Raw genomic sequence first — 12,143 nt, 5'->3', positions numbered from 1 at the left:
GTCTCCAGACCACCTGTCTTACTAATCTATTATGATCCAGGAAAAAAAGAAACCCTCATATTGTATCTTCCCACATGTAGAGTTATACTATTACAATCATTGGTCACATATAGAACTATCTATTTTGTCAGAGGCTCAGCCACACATCTGGTAATGCAAGAAATAGTAATCTTGTAAAACAGGCAAATACAAATAACACAGATAGCAGTACTATTGGGTCAGAGGTTCAGACAGTAGAGAGTCTGCCTGCAATGCAGGAGACCGAGGTTCAATCCCTGGGTCAGGAAGATCCCCTGGAGAAGGGAATGGAAACCCACCCCAGTATTCTTGCCTAGAGAATTCCATGGATAAAGGAGCCTGGCAGGATACAGTCCATGGGGTCACAAAGAGTCAGACATGACTGAGTGACTAACACACAACAGCAGTATTAAAGCCATAAGCCAAGAACTTTCATTAGGTGTAGTTCAGTGTATCTCCAGGTCATCTGACTTATTCTGCTCTGTTCCAAGCCTTATCTTTCAGGGAAATGATATATTGGCACTGTCCATAAGGTTCCCAGCCCAACTTCCTAGTGTTATTAGGCTGGTTATCCTTAGTATAATTTAATTGCTCCCAAGAAAATAGGGACCTTAAAACTTAAATGAGCATATGTATGTATGTGAAGTTGCTCAGTCGTGTCCAACTCTTTGCGACCCCATGGACTGTAGCCTACCAGGCTACTTAGTCCGTGGAATTTACCAGGCAAGAGTACTGGACTGGGTTGCCATTTCCTTCTCCAGGGGATCTTCCCAACCCAGGGATCAAACCCGGGTCTCCCGCACTGCAGGCAGATGCTTTACTGTCTGAGCCACCAGGAGGCATAGACTGGTGTTAACCTCAGAAATCCATTCCATAATTGTGGCAGGTTTTATTCCTTGGTTGAAATTTTGCTTGTTACTCTGATTAAGCTTGGGTAACTTTGGAGGACAAGAAAACTTTTTAATTTCTTTTTCGCCTGTGTTCATCCGTGAGATCTTAGTTCCCCGACTAGGGATAGAACTCGTGATCCCAGCACTGGAAGTGTGGCGTCTTAACAAACGGAACATCAGAGAAGTCCAGAAAATTCATTTTTATGGCCAGGGTCAGAGCAAGTATTATTAATTGGCTAGGTGAGGGGATCCCATCTAATAACATCAAGAGTAGCCTGGATAGGGCTGAACTTTCTTTCTTCTAAAATAATTTCTTAAGGGCTATTCAATCAGAGCCTTGGAGGAGAGAAATCCACCACGGTAACACAAAAGTACTAACATAGCTAACTAGCAGCAAACTCAACAACTGTATTGATTTTTTAAATTAGCGTATGATCGTGCTCATGATAAGAAAACATTCGATTCATAAACAAAGTACCAAGAAGTCAAGAAAAGATAAATGATCATATGAGTCAGGTCCAGGATCTTGGGCTAGCTGTCTACTTCTGATGTCTTCTTCTCATCCTAGTATGAGTGTAATTTCTCTCCATTTGAGTGTTGTTTTAAGGGGATATTGAGGGTGGCCATCTTCTCTATAGGCTAGTCCAATGTAAGGGTCTTTGCAAGTGGGAATTAATCCAAAAGTTAAATCCCTTCAGTTTCACTGTGCATGAGCTAGTTAAGAGGACCTGATAAGTGTCCTTCCGTCTAGGTTGGAGACCGTCCTTTACATTCTCTTTTCCAGTATGCACAATCCCTGGTCATAGGTCATGGGGCATCTGACCTTCATTCAAAGATAAATTACTGAGATTAGCTCAGAAAAAATTTCGAGTATCCTTTTAATAATTCAATTAACCTTTATATTAATATAACAACAAGGAACTATCCAGGAAGCGAATCTTAGGAAATACAGACCTCCATTAATAAAATTGGGATTTAACATTCATTGAAACATAATCTTTTTCTCTCTAAAATAACCTTCATATCTATCAAATATAACCAAATTAAGACTAATTTGTTTGTAAAATAAATCTGGTCTCAATAAACTTGACCTGATTTATGATTTGTATAACTCTAATTGATCAAATGGACTACTTTTTGCTTTGCTGAAGCTTTTTTTTCTTTTTTTAAACAGCTGAGTATCAACTTATTAAAAAGGTTGATTTAGGCATTGGCAATGGTGACATCTACCTTGACTCCTGACTTAATACTGATGGAAGTGATCTGCTCGACAATCTCAGAAGGACTGTGCAGGTCAATGAGTCACTTATGGATTTTCATCTGGAATCAATTTCAAGTCTTAGAACCTTCACCACAAGGAATTTTCCTTATAGTTATTCTCAGAGTCTTGGTAGGCATCCGAACAGGTCCTTTCACTTTGAGACTCTTCCTTTGCACCGCTGACCAGCACATGGCTTCTCCATAGACCTCACATTGTGGCTGGTGAAGGTGATCCTAATCTGGTGAATGGCCACCTCTGGCTCCATGAGAGTCTTGCTGGTGTCTTTGAAGGCCATGGCAGCAGCATGGCTTCCTGACCAACTTGTTCTTCGGGGAGAGTGAACAGCGGTGAGGCAGGAGCAGGTGGCATGGGGCTCTAATTTATCTGATGAGGCTGCTGGGAACCCAAGAGTTTCCAGTCTCTGGAGGGAGCAGATAGAGAGAAAACATAAATGTTTAAATTCTGCTTACAAAGGTATACTTTACCAAATTGCTGTAAGTCATAATTATTTTGAGGGGAAGATTTTCCTTTTACCCGGAAAATATATATTCAAGCCAGTAATTTTTCAGATATAAACCATAAAAATTATAAGCATATTCACCAGTTCACCAAGTCCTATGTTACTAATCCTTTTTGCTAACAGTTTTATGAAGTCATCAGGTTTTCCATTAGAATTCTTTAATTTCTTACCCAGTTCAGCATTATGGTCTGAAAATCAGAACACTCCAACTATCCAGAAATCCATTTTATACATCTTCTTATAAAGGGAGCATTTTTGCAAACGTATTAGAATAAAACCATAATTGTCTATAATGATAAAAGACTCAAGAAGGCACATTTAAAATCTGATTATGACGCAGTTGGCAAAGAAACGTGGTTACTACTGTGACATATAACACTTTAAGATCATGACTAGATATATGACTGACAACATTTTACTAGGACATATTCAAGCTTAGGGAATTTCATAAAATTTATAGAATATCTATATTAGTAATATCCACCATACAAAATAACCTAAGAAGATGTATTACTCATTTGCTAATACGTCTCATGTAACTGAACATATCAAATGAACCTAATTAGTTGAATATCTCTCTTTGGGATGTTTCAGGGAGCTTCTGAAGCATCCTAAAGTTGACTAGACATCAAAAGGACTTCATTCGAATTTGATATAGGAAGTTTTGTCGATAAATATCAAGAGGATTTAGAACACTCAGATAGACAGGATCACAGGTCACTGTGAAACAATAGCTACTCACTTAATCGAAGTAACAGTAAAAGATTTCAAAGGCAAACACAGAACAGATCACTTAAAAGTAGGGAAACTTAAAATCTGTTATCAAAGGCAGTTCAACATCTCAAGAAAACTGGTTTTCTTAGCAGAGAGAAAATGCTGGATTCAAGTTTTTCACCAACTTACTTTTAAACTTCATTTACTCAATTAAATTTATTTTAGACTTAGTCAATCCTGATCATACACAAAACTTTTCTCAGGGTCTGCTTTCCGCAAACCTTTTATCACTCTCTGTATCCATCAGTGTCACTGTATCACTTTCTCTATCCATCCAGAGACAGCCAGCTCTAAGTCAGACCTACCTCCTTTTCCCTTATGCTACAGTCCACACGTGCTGATGTGTGCTTAGCCACTCAGCTCAGTCCTGTCTCTCTGTGATCTTTTTGGATTCTACCCAGCCAGGCTACTCTGTCTATGGGATTTTTCAAGCAAGATACTGGAGTGGGTTGCCATTACCTCCTCCAGGAGAATCTTCCCAACCCAGGGATCAAACCCCCATCTCCTATGTCTCCTGCAATGCAGGCAGATTCTTCACCCATTGAGCCACCAGGGTTGGTTACCTCCTTTTCCCTTAATAAAATGCAATTCCATTCCTCATACCTTCTTTACTAAAAACATTCTACTTTCCTACTGTATACTGAAATGTTACCTTTATTATTTTTGTCAGCTTTAATTACATGTTTAAATTAGAGGTCTCAGCTCTTAAAACCTTGATTTCTTATGAAACTGAAGGTGTAAGCAACTATGAATTGTCCTTTACATTAGTATTATTTAGATTGGTGAACATAAATACCAGTAATAATTTCTAAAAACATTTGCTTTCTTATAAAGAGCATACCACCAAGAATTTTCATTAATAATAATTCTAAATGCCTTTAGTTTCTCTGTAAAAGGATGCCAATGTTCAGTAATTGATGTTTCAGTACCTTGTTTTATGTGGGAATGACCTAGCTATTCAACAAACCTCCATCACTTAATTTAGCACCTAAATTTCAAGTTACCAGAATCTAGAGAGACTATTTTAAACAGACATTCCAAAAGCATAATTATTTTTAATAGAGTTTATCTAAACGCTCTTATCTCATTTACATTTTCTTTCCTTAAAAGTTTCTTTACATCAAGTTACTTCCTTTGCTGACAAGTTTGCTATGAATACAAGAAGATTCTATTTAACTTTTATCAAACCTAGGCACAATCTAAGTATTATGCTTAATGTTGATGATTCTAAAGTCATGTCTATATTAATTAGATCAACAAACTTAAACATTAATACCAGATATTAGTTTATTAATAATACTATTTCCCAGTTCATGTGAACCTGGAATTAACTCTGGCCAATTACCTCCTATACTTTTCAGAATTTATCCAAGGACTTAATTTCCTTTAATCCAGTTAAGTAGAGCTCATTGACAATGAATTTGATAATATCATCCAAAGGTAAAAGCAAAGATAATGTAACATAAACATACAGCTAGACACAACAAGAGATCTCATAGCTAGCTTCATTTTCTAAACTTAGTTATGAATCAGATATCACAATGTCAATACGCCCAATATAAAACTCACTAGCTACAAGTAGCAGATGGAATAAGCTAAATTTTAAAGGGAATTTTTTTTCTGTCCTTTTTTCCCCCCCTTCAATCAGATCCTGAGAGCTCTGGTCTAAAGACACAGCGAGGGAAAATCAAGTTCTCCTATTAGGACTTATTCCCTCAGGGCCAGAATTCTGAAGAGATTATTTTTTTTCTCCTTCAAACTAGCTTTCTTTAGGGGTTGGGAATTAAAGAGATCAGTTAACCTTCAATTGGCATTGTGTATTTAATTGGCACAATTGAACACTCTTAATTTTCATAGAAGGGCTTCTATTTTCATAGATACCCCCTTTTATTTCTTTTTTATGGTCTTGAAAATTTGGTTAGCCAGTAACAAAGGTGTTTGTATGTAACTTGGGCCAATCTAGATTGTGTCTTTTAACAAGACTAGCTAAATCCTCATCAAAGCCTTTTAAAACGGTGGAGTTAAGCAAAAGATCATTTTGTTGGTTAGAGAATTATTCGGGTGTTAAGCCAGAATACTGCTTAAATTTTTTTCAAACCTTTCATAACAGTCCAGAATTAATTCATCCCATCTTTGCTTGCACTGTTGAGTCTTTGTCCTATCAATAGGTTTGGGGGAAAGTTCTGGAATAAGTTCGTGTAATTTCTGAGCTAATTCCTTGCATTCAGTGTGAGCCTTTGATTCAAAATCCATTAAGGGTCTGTTCCCATTCTGCTTTCTATATCCACTCCTTGCTTTGCCTTAGAAACTAATAGCTGTGTTAATTGATATAGATCTGAAAACCTGGGCTCATGGGTCTGGATATTTAACTCAAACTCCTTAGCTAATCCCAATGGATCCTGACTTGAATTGGGAAATTCCTTAGCCAAGACTCGATATTCTACTTGGGTCCAGGCTGTGTTTCTAAGCACCAAGGACAATTCACCTCTCCCTGTAATAGGTTTCTCCTTAAAGGGAATCACAAACACTTCTGATTCATTTTTAATTTTCTTTACTGGGGAAGAAGGAGCAGCAGGGAGCAGAAGAGTTGGAAGAGAAAAGGAGATAGCATCTTGGCCAGGCATCTGGATAGAAGAGGATACTGGCAGAGCAGAGCGGGGAGACAGAGGCCGAGGCAGAGTGCTGCCAGGATTTGCGCTAGCTAAACCTCCCACTAACACCCCAGCCAGATTCATGTACAGCACGCACAGAGCTCATGTTTGCAAGCACTTAATTAGGAAAACTATACTAAAGGAGATATCAATCTACAATGGCCAAATTGGGGTTCTTCTGATATTTCAAAACTGCTATTTTTGTGTGCACTGTTAGAAAAACCCAGTGGTAAGGTCAAACAGACCAAAAGGAATGCTTATTTTGATTAGAATCTGGAAGCTTATAAATTATAAAAGGCTGCCACACTCTGTCTCTGGACTTGGGCAGAACTTAGAGCCTTGGCTAAGGAATTTCCCAATTAGTGTTGAAAGTTACAACAAGGTTAAAGAGAATGAAGATGGAAAATGAAAACAACAACATATCATAATCAGACCATTGGTGGTCTTACCTGATCTCAGTGGTGAGATGAGAAACTAAAGACATTTCACAGTAGAAACAGAAGTGGCTCAGTATAAAAGGCTCACCATGAAAACAGAAAAAAAAAAAAAAGTAATTAAGGTAGGGAGAAAAACAGAGCTTTAGAATAGGGAAGATGTGAAGATCTGAACATCCTTGCTGACAGAGGGAAAGGAGTCAATAGAAAGGCAACAAGGAAGAGTCAAATGAAGGAGGGAGTACTTATTATTTGGAACAAAGTTACAGAAAATGAAGGAAACAAAAGGAAGCAAAGAAAAGCTGTGCCTTGGAAAGGAAAAGGGGCTTTTTCCTTCTGTAAAATGATGAGCACTTCTCTGAGAGAAGAGTAAGGAGGTCGAGGGATCCTGAAAAGGCTTGGAAAAGATAAGTGTTTGGAAATTTGAGGAGCACAGGCATTTGACAAGGGCAGGAAGTAAATCAGCAAGAGGTGAATAGAAAGGAGTCTAGCGGGAGTCTAGCGGCAGTGAGGGCTTAGCTGGATTCATAAACACAAATCTGCAGAGATACACTCAGCATAGTGGAGAACTTTCTCCAAACAACTTCAGAAGCCTGGGACACTATGGGGAGAAAATAAATTGTGGGAAAGGAAACCAAAAATGACTTGCCTAAATTACAATTACTCAGGTTGGCAAGGCTGAGACAAGTGTCCGGCCAGCCCTGGCTTCTGGTTCAACATTCTCTTTTGACTATGCTGCCTCCTTTTTGAATAACATTTTCCTAAGGCTGGTTAAGTTTGTAAGTTAATTGTCATCTTCAAAGTTTTAAAGCCATGCTATTAAAGCAAGGTAATGAGATACTTGTTCTTTTTAGAACTAAGACAAAATTAGGACTTTTTTTTTTTTTAACATGTATAACATCATTGGTTGTGAAAAATCAGAAGAGTTCATTGCCAGACAAAACCTAGAATGACACTTACCTGGCAACTTCAGGAAAGCCCATCTTGTACAGCATGACAACGGGTGGCTCCTCCAATGTCAGTGTTATGCTGCAGAGCACCTCTGCACCGGGAACTTGCCTTTTTCCAGCTTCCCCTTTCAGCTGCCAGCAGAGTTCAGCACACTGAGCCAGACCTAACATATCGAACACAGAACAGTCAGAGTCCCTTGGTTTAGAAATTGCCCCTACCAGCTTTCTCAAGCAAGACAAGGGCTGACATTCAGTTGTGGCTTTTAACTAACCCAGTTTATTCGCTCAAGAATATGATTGCCTAATAACTTCTCTTAAAACCCTGGAAGATTTTTGCAGCTAGCTAATTTTTCTCCCTGAGTAATCTCTTTATTTAGACAATATTCAGGCTTAAGAAATTCCATGTGCTGTTGTTGTTGTTATTTCGTTGCTCAGTCACGTCCGACTCTTAGCGATCCCATGGACTACAGCATGCCAGGCTTCCCTGTCCTTGCCCATTTCCCAGAGCTTGCTCAAACTCATGTCCACTGAGCCAGTGATGCCACCCAACCACCTCATCCTCTGTCAGCCCCTTCTCTCTGGCCTTCAATCTTTCCCAGCATCAGGGTCTTTTCAGATGAGTCAGTTCTTCACATCAGGTGGCCAAAGTATTGGAGCTTCAGCTTCAGCATCAGTCCTTCCAGTGAATATTCAGGATTGATTGCTTTTATGATTGACTGGTTTGATCTCCTTGCAGTCCAAGGGACTCTCAAGAATCTTCTCCAACACCACAGTTCAAAAGCATCAATTCTTCGGTGTTCAGCCTTCTTTATGGTCCAACTCTCACATCGACACATGACTAATGGAAAAGCCATAACTTTGCCTATACAGACCTTTGTCAGCAAGGTAATGTCTTTGCTTTTTAAAATGCTGTCTAGGTTGGTCATAGCTTTTCTTCCAAGGAGCAAGCGTCTTTTAATTTCATGGCTATAGTCACCATCGGCAGTGATTTTGGAGCCCACAAAAATTAAGTCTGTCACTGTTCCCATTGTTTCCCTATCTATTTGCCATGAAATGATGGGACCGAATGCCATGTTGTTTTTTGAATGTTGAGTTTTAAGCCAGCTTTTACACTCTCCTCTTTCACTCTCATCAAGAGGCTCTCTAGTTTCTCTTAGCTTTCTGCCATAAGGGTGGTGTCATCTGCACATCTGAGGTTATTGATATTTCTCCCATGGCATCTGGTCCCATCACTTCATGGGAAATAGATGGGGAAACAGTAGAAACAGTGTCAGACTTTATTTTTGGGGGCCCCAAAATCACTGAAGATGGTGACTGCAGCCATGAAATTAAAAGATGCTTACTCCTTGGAAGAAAAGTTATGACCAACCTAGATAGTATATTCAAAAGCAGAGACATTACTTTGCCGACTAAGGTCCGTCTAGTCAAGGCTATGGTTTTTCCAGTGGTCATGTATGGATGTGAGAGTTGGACTGTGAAGAAGGCTGAGCACCGAAGAATTGATGCTTTTGAACTGTGGTGTTGGAGAAGATTCTTGAGAGTCCCTTGGACTGCAAGGAGATCAAACCAGTCCATTCGTGAAAGGAGATCAGTCCCTGGAATATTCTTTGGAAGGAATGATGCTGAAGCTGAAACTCCAGTACTTTGACCACCTCATGCGAAGAGTTGACTCATTGGAAAAGACTTTGATGCTGGGAGGGATTGGGGGCAGGAGGAGAAGGGGATGACAGAGGATGAGATGGCTGGATGGCATCAGTGACTCGATGGATGTGAGTCTGAGTGAACTCCAGGAGATGGTGATGGACAGGGAGGCCTGGCGCGCTGCGATTCATGGGGTCGCAAAGAGTTGGACACGACTGAGTGACTGAACTGAACTGAACTGAATTGAATTTTGATTCCAGCTCTGCTTCATCTAGTGGGCATTTTGCATGATTTCCTCTGCATATACGTTAAATAAGCATGGTGACAATATACAGCCTTGTCATACTCCTTTCCTGGTTTAGAACCAGTCCATTGTTCCACATCTGGTTCTAACTGTTGCTTCTTGACCTGCATACACATTTCTCAGGATGCAGGTAAGGTGATCTGGTATTCCCATCTCTTTAAGAATTTTCCACGGTTTGTTGTGATCCACACAAAGGCTTCATCATCTTCAATGAAGCAGGAGTAGATGTTTTTCTGGAATTCTCTTCTTTTTCTATGATCCAATGGACATTTGCAATTTGATCTCTGGTTCCTCTGTCTTTTCCAAATCCAGCTTGAACATCTGGAAGTTCTTGCTCCATGTACTGTTAAAGCCTGGCTTGGAGAATTTTGAGCATTACTTTGCTAGCATGTGAGATGAGTGCAATTGTGTGGTAGTTTGAACAATCTTTGGCATTGCCTTTCTTTGGGATTGGAGTGAAAATTGGCCTTTTCCTGTCCTGTGGCTGCTGCTGAGTTTTTCAAATTTGCTGGCATATTGAGTGCAGCACTTTCACAGCATCATCTTTTAGGATTTGAAATAGCTCAGCTGGAATTTCATCACCTCCACTAGCTTGTAGTGATGCTTTCTAAGGCCCACTTGACTTCTCACTCCAAGATGTCTGGCTCTAGGTGAGTGATCACACCATCATGGTAATCTAAGTCACTGAGATCTCTTTGTATAGTTCTGTGTATTCTTGCCACCTCTTCTGCTTCTGTTAGGTCCATACCATTTCTGGGAATTCCCTGTACTCTTTAACCTGTTTTGGCAATATTGAAAGAGAAAACACTGAATATACAGTTCTCTGGCTGAGGCAAAATGGCATGAAAATAGTTTAATTTTACCATTTTTAACATATCAAAAGAATATAATCTAGGATTTGGGGTTGATTTTCCCTAAAAAATTCAGCTCCTATGGGGAATTTTCCTATTATTCTCCTCAAAAAGTTCCTAGAAAGAATGAATTATTTTCCAGACCTATTTGCAGCTATTTACAACAGTGGCACTAGATTCTCAAAAATAGCATTTTGTCCTCTGGATAATAAAGTCAGACATCTTTAGAGTTGGAGAGAACTTAATAATATTGAAACCAAACCCCCTAAAATAGCATTCCCTTACCAAGTTTATGATTACTTTCTCTATCTAAAACATTATTCCTTTACTTGTCTCCTCTGACCTCAATCCCTTTCTTGACCCCTCAATCTATGCTAACTGAACACTAATTAAAGTCAGATGACTAAGATTGCTATTGTTGATAACATCTTTACTGCACTAAAATTGCTATTGTAGATACCATCATTAACATACAAACTCAGGCTGTTTTTCCAGGCAAGATGAGCTCACAGACCCCCAAGCCATGGACCACCATCCCCAAGAATCATAAACCAGACCCATTCTTATTCCCAAAACCGTGATTAAGAAATGTCACAAGACAATAATGACTTCCAGTTTCTCTGTTCTTCTCCTTCAAGACATCCCTAACTCAAAGACCAAGACAGATCAGAGGTTTGTCTCCACTTCCTTTCTTGTTGTTCAGTCTCTAAGTCATGTCCAACTCTGCAAACCCATGAACTGCAACATGCCAGGTCTCCTTATCCTTCACTATCTCCTGGAGCTTGCTCAAACTCATGTCCATTGAGTCAGTGATGCCATCCAACCATCTCATCCTCTGTCAGCCCCTTCTCCTCCTGCTCTCAATCCTTCCCAGCATCAGGGTCTTTTCCAATGAGTCAGCTCTTTGCATCAGGTGGCCAAAATTCCCGAGCTTCAGCTTCAGCATCACTCCTTCCAATGAATATTCAGGGATGATTTCCTTTAGGTTTGACTGGTTTGATCTCCTTGCTCTCCTCTCAAGAGTCTTCCCCAGCACCACAATTTGAAAGCATCAATTCTTCAATGCTCAGCCTTCTTCTCTGTCCAATTCTCACATCTGTACATGACTACATAGCTCTGACTATACAGACCTTTTTGGCAAAGTAATGTCTCTGCTTTTTAATACACCGTCTAGGTTTGTCATAGCTTTTCTTTCAAGGAGCAAGTGACTTTTAATTTCCTGGCTGCAGTCATGGTCCAGAGTGATTTTGGAGCCCAAGAAAATAAAATCTGCCACTGTTTCCAGTTTTTTCCCATCTATTTGGAGTCCAAGAAAATAAAATCTGTCACCGTTTCCATTTTCCCCCACATCTTCCCCATGAAGTGATGGGACTGGATGCCATGATCTTAGTTTTTTGAATGTTGAGTTTTAAGCCAGCTTTTTCACTCTTCTTTCACCTTCATCAAGAGGCGCTTTAGTTCCTCTTTGCTTTCTGACATTAGAGGCGTGTCATCTGCATATCTGAGGCTGTTGATATTTCTCCCAACAATCTTGATTCCAGCTTGTGAGTCACCCAGCCCAGCATTTTGCATGATGTTGAATAATCAGGGTGACAATATATTACCTATAACTGCATATAAGTTAAATAATCAGGATAACAATATATAGCCTTGATGTATTCCTTTCCCTATCTGGAACCAGTTTGTTGTCCCATAGCCAGTTCAAACTGTTGCTTCTTGACTTGTATACAGGTTTCTCAGGAGGCAAATGATCTGGTATTCCAATCTCTTTAAGAATTTTCCACAGTTTGTTGTGATCCACACAGTCAAATGTTTTCACGTAGTCAATAAAGCAGTATATTTTTGTTTG

General features: G+C 39.5%; 1 pseudogene; it reads right to left on the bottom strand.

Annotated features, from left to right (window-relative positions):
- Positions 779-2,588, bottom strand: LOC102181830 (annotated as a pseudogene).

This window comes from Capra hircus, chromosome 3 (assembly GCF_001704415.2).
Source record: "Capra hircus breed San Clemente chromosome 3, ASM170441v1, whole genome shotgun sequence".
NCBI classification, from domain to species: Eukaryota; Metazoa; Chordata; class Mammalia; order Artiodactyla; family Bovidae; genus Capra; species Capra hircus.
The sequence above is the reverse complement of the archived record's forward strand: the minus strand, read 5'-3'. Positions and strand labels throughout refer to the sequence as shown.